Consider the following 9,046-nt stretch of genomic DNA (forward strand, 5'->3'; position numbering starts at 1 on the left):
CAATCGGGCTTGATGAGTAGAAGTCAAAAATCAATATCCGACGCCATTTTGAAATCCAATTTGGCGGACCATATTTCAAGATGGCGGCAATGGAATGGTGGTTTGAGTCATGACACCATGCAGTATGTGTTTCTATCGATCGGGCTTGATGAATAGAAGTAAAAATCAATAACCGACGCCATTTTGGAATCCAAGATGGCAGACCATAATCCTAGATGGCGGACCATATTCCAAAATGGCGGCCATGGAATGGTGGTTTGAGCTATGACACCATGCAATATGAGTATCTATCGTTCGGGCTTGATGAGTAGAAGCCAAAAATCAATATACGGCGCCATTTTGGAATCCAAGATGGTGGACCACAATCCAAGATGGCGGACCATATTCCAAGATGGCGGCCATGGAATGGTGGTTTGAGCTATGACACCATGCAATATGGGTATCTATCGATCGGGCTTGATGAGTAGAAGTCAAAAATCAATATCCGACGCCATTTTGGAATCCAAGATGGCGGACTACAATCCAAGATGGAGGACCATATTCCAAGATGGTGGCCATGGAATGGTGGTTTGAGCTATGACACCATGCAATATGGGTACCTATCGATCGAGCATGATGAGTAGAAGTCAAAAATCAATATCCGGCGGATTATAATCCAAGATGGCGGACCATATTCCAAAAGCCATGAAATGATAGATTGAGCTATTATACCAAGCAATATGGGTATCTATCGACCGATCATATTCCAAGATGGCGGCCATGGAATGGTGGTTTGAGCTATGACACCATGCAATATGGGTATCTATCGATCGGGCTTGATGGGTAGAAGTCAAAAATCAATATCCGGCGCCATGTTGGAATCCAAGATGGCGGATTATAATCCAAGATGGCAGACCATACTCCAAAAGCCATGAAATGATAGATTAGATTGAGCTACGATACCATGCAATATCGGTATCTATCGATCGGGCTTGATGAGTAGAAGTCAAAAATCAATATCCAACGCCATGTTGGAATCCAAGATGGCGGTCCATAATTCAAGATGGCGGCCATGGAATGGTGGTTTGATTCATGACACCATGCGATATGTGTTTCTATCGATCGGGCTTGATGGATAGAAGTCAAAAATCAATACCCGACGCCATTTTGAAATCCAAGATGGAATGGTCGTTTGAGCTATGACACCATGCAATATGCGTATCCTACGATCGGGCTTCATGAGTAGAAGACAAAAATTGATATTTAATCTAAGATTCCGGACTATAAACCCAAGATGATGGACCATAATTCAAGATGGCGGACATGTAATGGTGGTTTGGGCCAAGGATCGGTAAATTCGCCTCACTCCATTCATATTCACTCCTCTTTGCTGAAGCGAATCGAGAAAGATGCAGCAAACGGATAGTCGTGTTCAAACACGCAACCCCATCACCAGTCGGAAGCGATGCGCAAGCTGGTTGACATGGATATTCGTGGCCGATCGTCGCAGTTTGGATCGCAAGCGAACGAATGAATGGCGAATGGTGACGAATGCTGGTGAGCGATCGAAGCGGCTATTAGCATAACTAGAAGAGAATTTCTGCTTGTAATGCATACGTTTTTAGTGTATTGTTGTTGAAATGCGAGATTAGCAAAGAAAATAATAAACATATTTTGAAAACTTCAAATATTCGTACGCGCAATATCACTCACGAATCGCATCACCTCTCCATCGCTTGCGATGCGAATGTGGACGAATATTTAAATTCCATGTATGGCTTCCCACCGTTCGCCGGTGTTTGCTGTCGTCGCTGACAAGCAAAAAGCGACAACCGTTCGCTGCTGACTGTATTCGAGTGTGGAAGAAGATGAAAACTGAAAATCAGGAACCCTGGTTTGGGCTATGATACCATGCAATATGGGTATCTATCGATCGGACTTAATGAGTAGAAGTCAAAAATTGATATGTAATCCAAGATACCGGACTGTAAATCTAAGATGGTGGACCATAATTCAAGACGGCGGGCATGTAATGGTGGTTTGTGCCATGATACCAAGCAATATGGATATCAGTCGATTGGGCTTGATGAGTAGAAGTCAAAAATCGATATTTGATGCCATTTTTGGATTTCAAGATGCCGCACTATAAATTCCAGATGGTGGATCATAATCCAAGATATCGGCCATGGAATGGTAGTTTAAGCCATGATACCTTGCAATATGTGTATCAATCGATCGGGATTGATGAATAGAAATTACAAATCGATATCGAACGCCATTTTGGAAATCAAGATAGCGGACCGAAAAACATTCGTTTACCATAAAAAAATTAACAGCCTTCGGCAACTTTTTGCGCTGCAACTGTATGGAGGACTGAGGAACATCGGCGGCAGAAAGCCGCCGATGTTCCGAAAGTCCGATGCGCCGTGTTTGCGTCGATTCACTTCTAGGCGAACAGCATATCCAAGCATTTGCCCGGTAGAATGCGAACATAGGTGTTATCCCTTTTTTAAGTCCGACGAGCGTAAGCGAGTCGGACAGCAAGCGTTAACACGTTGTAACGCAATCATATGTCTATTAATTGAGATTTGAAACCACGGCTTCGCAATTTGATAGGACACAGAGCACGCAACGAAAACTTACTGAAACGCCCATATATTATTTTCGTTATATTTCTCTATGAAACCTGAGATTATATACACATAACACTTCCTCAAAATGCCGTTGAAAAATGGTGAGAACACATGATTTAGCTTTAATTCATTTTGAACTGTTTTTTGACAGAGCAAAACATGAACAATCATAATTTATATTGAAAGCTATGAAACTAATAAACACAATGTGCACTGTTGGCAGAAACGAAAATAAAATTCAAGTTATGGTATTGAACTTAGCCTATCTCTTTTCAGCTTAATGTTTTTTTAACAGTTTTTAATTGAATGACTTCTTTGATTTCCATTCCATAAATTTGTATATTGTGCGGCCAACACAATGGCACACTATGCCGTAGAATCGTATCAGTAAATTTAAAGTTTAGTATACTTAGTATGTTTCGAAATTCTAGGTTTTTGACAGTTTTTCATATGGCTTTTATGTCACCTGGAATCTCTTCATCTTCAGCATGGTCTTGCGGAAAACCGGCACCCATTCGGTTAAATGGGACTTCGCATTTGCTTCAATCATGCACAATAAATAAACCCGAGCAAAGCCGGGTCATTCAGCTAGTACAATTATAAAAGCTTGACTCTAATGGTAAACAAATGAAATCAAGAAGAGTGAACAACTTTACGGTCAACTCTAGCGGTCTTTAACACTTCTGGTTCGACTCCCGACCAACTTATTCCCCGTTTGAACCACCGATCCACGACTTCCTTCAGCAAAACCTTTTTAGAGATGACTTTTTCTCTTAATTTCTGTTGCCTGCTATCGCATGCCAATAATGCTGGAAACCACAATTAGCATATGAGTAGTGTGCGAGGGGTGTTTTAATTTTCTTATATTGAATAAATATATTCTAAAATGCATTATGTATTTTTCAGTGATTTATCAGAATGTAATTACAGGGATTCTATTACATATGGCATAGTCGTTTTGCACTCTACAGCAATGATTGAGACAGAAGAACAGTTTCCTTTTAGTTAATGAAATTTCTGTTGTTATCACTGCAGCAGAAACAGTCCAAGGCGCCAGCGCGTATGGAGCTCATCTAGCGGTCTTCAACACTTCTGGTTCGACTCCCGACCCGGCAACAAAAAAATGATGGTTAAAACATTCATGTGGGGGGCATTAGTACCGTCGATAATGAAACGGTGCTAAAAATAGATTTTTGTTTTGGTTTTTCGTGTTGCACGTATTAAGCATGTGCAAATGCAAATGTACAGCACATGCATTTATGTTACTTTAGCAATGGCTGTCAACGTGCTGCAATATGAGGCACTAATTTGATTTTAGTGGGGCCCTTTTCGACTTTAATATTGCTTCAATGAGGTGTTTAAAGTAATGCAGCATTATATACACAATTTTAAATATAAATATATGGCAAAATTGATGCACTTATATACGGCTTCGTGGTTACTTGGGTATTCTCAAATTTTTACTGTTAGTTCATCAACTAGTTGTGTATCAGTGGACAAAATTTGGAAAAGATCGGGCCATTCTACACGAAGTTATAAAGATTCTAGAAAAAGGTGTAATTATCCGATAGCCAACTTTGAGCTGTTATATCTCCGGGTTCAATGAACCGAATGCAATGAAATTTTGATCATTTATGACTAATATAATGAACTTTGAAAAACAGTTGTCTTGATTTGAAATTATTAATGAGAAAAAAAGTTATAGCGATTTCAATTATTCTATGATTTTTTAGTAAATTTATCTATTTTTCATGCGCATCCCATTACTTTTTCAATTTAATGCCGGCTATTTGGTAGCTTTCCTTTGAAACATAAATATATTCGAGTCAGTTAGAGGGAATTAAAATAAACTATAATTACTATCTCGAATTTTGAAACGATGATGAAGTTTTGGATAAATTAGTATTATATCAGAAAAATAATCAATTCATTATAATTTTCTTTTGTGTAAAGAATTTTAAGTTATGTCAAAAGTTTTTGATAGCTCATTATATAAGTCATAAATGATCAAAAATTCATTGCATTCGGTTCATTGAATCCGGAGATATAACAGCTCAAAGTTGGCTATCGTATAATTACACCTTATTCTAGAATCTCTATAACTTTGTGTAGAATGGTCCGATCTTTTCCAAATTTTGTCCACTGATACACAACTAGTTGATGAACTAACAGTAAAAATTTGAGAATATTTGATGCCCTTTTCGAAAAGTTACACCAAGTTGAACATTTTTTGAAAAGTGAAAATTTTACCTGTCCCAGTTATTTTGAGTATCCCCTGTAGTGTACCAGCTACAATATAGTGTATTGTAATGGAATGGTTCGCTAAAAGCTGTACACATTGGTAGCTACTATACATTTACATCCGATCTTTATGTAACAATATATTATACTGTTTTTCTTACGTTTGAACCATTCACTATTCCGAAACAATCTTTTTCCGTGCATTTTTAATTATTTATTTAGTTTATGATTTTTTCCGTGCTTTGTTCTGTTCATGTTCGTGACATTTTTGTTGCAAAGGAGATGAAAGAGAAAAAAGTGAATAAGTTGAAACATCTATTTAAAGTCAATAAAATCTTTAAATAGTGGTAAACCAGGTGTCCTAAGGACTACATATCCAAGAGATATGGCGGGCTAGGTATGTAGAGTGCGATGAGAGGAATACGAATGTAGGTCAACCCGGAAAGACGCAGGCCAGGTTACCGTAAATCAGTGGATGAGTTCAACACTATTCTTTCTCTTCTTCTCTCATGTGAACTTGCCTTGTACCACAACCGAATTAAATGCGATTTATCTTTGACGTAGAGCCATTTTTAACATAAGGACTGGACTGGACACTGAAACGACTTCTGATATAAGTTCGTCTTCGCTTTTTAACCTAACTTATAGTTGAATCGAACTTGACATGTTGAGATACCAGCAGAGCGGACACAGATCAACCCAGCGTTGCCAACCTTCCAGATTTATCTGGATTTATCCAGATTTTTGAGGTCTCATTTAACAAAAGTCTGGAAGATCCAGACATTTGTTTTCCGGATTTGTAAGGTTTTGCTCGGAATTTGTAAGGTTTTTGCCCGGAATTTGTAAGGTTTTCACGCAAATCCAGACTTTTCCAGACAAATCTTCCTAAATCATCCAGATTTTTCAAAAATTGACCTGGCATCCCTGGATCAACCACCGGATAAAATACCGTCCCGGGATTCGCGCGATAACGAAGAAAGATAAGTCACAGTTTTCGATCTACGGACAACGTTTATTCTCGTCAAAAGACTAGTACGGACTAAGGCATCAAAACAATAACAAACATTCAATATTCATCAGCAGTTATGCTTCGTCTGTTGTCTTACAAACACACACTCAAGAGCTCATACAAACAGCTATCGTCATTAAACATCATTGACCCAGGGGGCTAACACTTCTCTACTCCAACACTCCTCCTAAGTGTAGCCCCCATTACCTGTCACCAACTCCTCCTGCTTTGAAGTACCGATCCTACTGCTCCAGATAGTAAAGACCACCTCTTTTCTCGCCCACTGCAATAACGTTATCTCCTTCCAGAATTCGGCAATCGGTTGGACCAAACAGCACACTGTAGCCTTTTCCAGTGATTCGGCTAACCGATAACACATTTCCACACAACCCGGGAACATACAGCAAATCTTCCAGTTTCATATCGATACATTCTCCCAGCAGTCCACGTCCGATGATTCTGCCGCTTCCACATCCATTGGCTGTCAAATTTCTCCCATCAGCGAGTAATACTTCTTCTTCACATGGTGTTCTGCCACAAACATTGTTTAGTGATCCCGTCATATGCTTGGTGCTACCAGTATCGATTATCCACCGTTCTTTCATTACTTTATTTTCGGTGCTAGCCGTACTCCTCGTCCTTGACTAACACCGCCATTTTCCGCACTAGGAGATTGTACTGCTGTTCTTATTTCCTGATTACGTCGTATATTCACTTCATTGTTCTTCTTCTTCTTCAACAAAAGCGGACAATCACAACGGAAATGCCCCGCCTTTCCACAAAAATAACATACTCTCTGACGTCTTCGGTCCACACTACACACAGAAGTCTTCATAGCCTTCTCACAAACCTTTTCCTGTACACGATCTTCATGTCTTCTTTTCCACTGGTCAAGCAGCTTCCCTTTCACATAATCTAACTTCAGGTTCTCTACCGGGCGACCTTCAAGAGCAGTTACAAGAGGGTCGTATGACTCTGGTAAACTGGACAACAAAACGGCCACAACTAGATGCTCCTTTAAGGGCTCTCCCATTCTCGCCAAGCGGTGGACCAATTCCGAGGCCTCTACTAGATGGTCGGACATGTTCCCATTTTCTACTAGTCGCATCGAGCACAGTTTCCTAAGAATATGTATCTTATTAGATAACGACCCTCGCTCATGATAACCCTTTAATTTGTCCCACATCTCCTTAGCCGTTGTTGCTTCCATAATGTGACACAGCTGATTATCTTCTAGTGCCAAACCAATCAGTGCACGAGCTTTCTCATCCTTTCTAATCCAACTTTGCGTAATATCCTCCGGATCCGACATGCCACTTTTTACTACTACCCACACGTCTTCCTTCATTAATGTCAGCTCCATCCGGAACCTCCATGTTGCCCAATTGAAATCGTTCAATCGCTCAAAACTTGTCTTCACTTCAGTCATTTTTTTTTTTTTTTTACAAAAAATTTCCCTTGTAGACCACCGTGTATCGTTCGTTTTTCACACTATCGCACTCCTGACGTGGTCGTTTCTATACACACTTGTGTTTATTCACATTTGCACAAGCGACAACAAAATGGTCTGTGCAGAAATGTTTCTTCCCGACGGTCGGCGCAACTGCTGACTGCTCCTCCTCGAACAAAAAACCAAGCCAGTCAAAATAACTCCCTACACATCCGTACTAGTCGATTCGTTGCGTTGGAGTTATCACCAACGGCATTTCATTTCGCAATTTACTTCTTCCAACTCTCGTTTGAACTGCTAATCGACTGCAGCACAACTACCCACCGGGGGTGTATTGAAGACGTTCACAACATAATTCGATCACACAAAATGTATTTCACAATCCTTCTTCGCGATTACTGGACCCAAAACCAGTTGAGATACCAGCAGAGCGGACACAGATCAACCACCGGATAAAATACCGTCCCGGGATTCGCGTGATAGCGAAGAAAGATAAGTCACAGTTTTCGATCTACGGACAACGTTTATTCTCGTCAAAAGACTAGTACGGACTAAAGCATCAAAACAATAACAAACATTCAATATTCATCAGCAGTTATTGGGGACTACGAAGGTGATGATTTTGTTTGCGGTTTTCTGTGAGAAAGTGAAGGAGGGAAGATTTTTTGCTTTTTTTTCACTCATACTCCCATAAGAAACCCCGTAGGAAGAAAGAGTGTTTCCCGGCTCATCAACCTTCGTAGTCCCCAATGCTTCGTCTGTTGTCTTACAAACACACACTCAAGAGCTCATACAAACAGCTATCGTCATTAAACATCATTGACCCAGGGGGCTAACACTTCTCTACTCCAACAGTTTTCTCATGAGTTGTTATGTACATATTTCATAGTTCAGTCAAACTGGAACCTCAATATTGCAATAACGGTTAAGCACGCTGAATGATACGTATGTACCTCGTCACCCACTTCATGCAACTACATTAGTGGTCTAATAACACTTAGCGCGCTAGGCATAGTTCCATCATGCCGCTCAAAGTGTTGCCACAAATAATGCTTTGTTGGCGCAGCACATGAACGGCGTCATCCAGGCACCTTCAGCCGCAGCAGCAGCGCCACAGCGTACCTATTCAATTGAGATAGTTTTGCTTTCTTTATTTCACTGCTAGCAGCAAGCAGCCCAGTGGCTATTGTAACAGTCGCACTAGGTTGCGTGGTGCTAGCCCGTCAGCGCATCGTTCATTGTGGCGATACGCATTCAAATAAATCCGTACTATCGCTGCCGCCTATAAAAGCGGCAGCTTGTGTCATGTAATGTTAGTTGTAAGTCAATTAAACCACCACAGAGCAGGAGCACTGCCTCTCTGTGGTGCGCCAATAAATCGTAGTCAAAGTAGTTCGTTGTTACCTTTTCCTCCGGGGGAATAAAACACAACGTGGGGCCTGATCAACCGCTGGACGAAACATTGGTGCCGTGACCAGGATGAAGGACACCCCGGAGGACCATCGGACGGACAACGGATTACTTTCGAAGCCACCCGACAACTCACCATGGGCCGAACCGTCGCCCACTGGATCGAAGCATCCAACCGTTTCGGACCGTAGCGTCCCCCTGTAGGACCCCAGCGTCCACCCGCCGGATCGTAGCATCCACCGTCGGACCACGAGTGTCCACCCGCAGGCCGCGAGCGCATCATCGCCCTGCCGAATTATCCACCGCCGGACCATTGCCGTCCAC

At 41.2% G+C, this 9,046-nt stretch overlaps 1 long non-coding RNA gene across 1 annotated transcript; it reads left to right on the plus strand.

The window, feature by feature from the left end:
- The first annotated feature begins 5,391 nt into the window (after positions 1 to 5,391).
- Positions 5,392 to 8,704, plus strand: LOC134284446 (uncharacterized). Its single transcript, XR_009995777.1, has 2 exons — positions 5,392 to 5,519; positions 8,168 to 8,704. It is a non-coding gene; the product is annotated as an uncharacterized LOC134284446 (long non-coding RNA).
- Positions 8,705 to 9,046: the final 342 nt, after the last annotated feature.

The sequence above is a fragment of the Aedes albopictus genome, unplaced genomic scaffold, assembly GCF_035046485.1.
Source record: "Aedes albopictus strain Foshan unplaced genomic scaffold, AalbF5 HiC_scaffold_138, whole genome shotgun sequence".
In the NCBI taxonomy this organism is placed as follows: domain Eukaryota; kingdom Metazoa; phylum Arthropoda; class Insecta; order Diptera; family Culicidae; genus Aedes; species Aedes albopictus.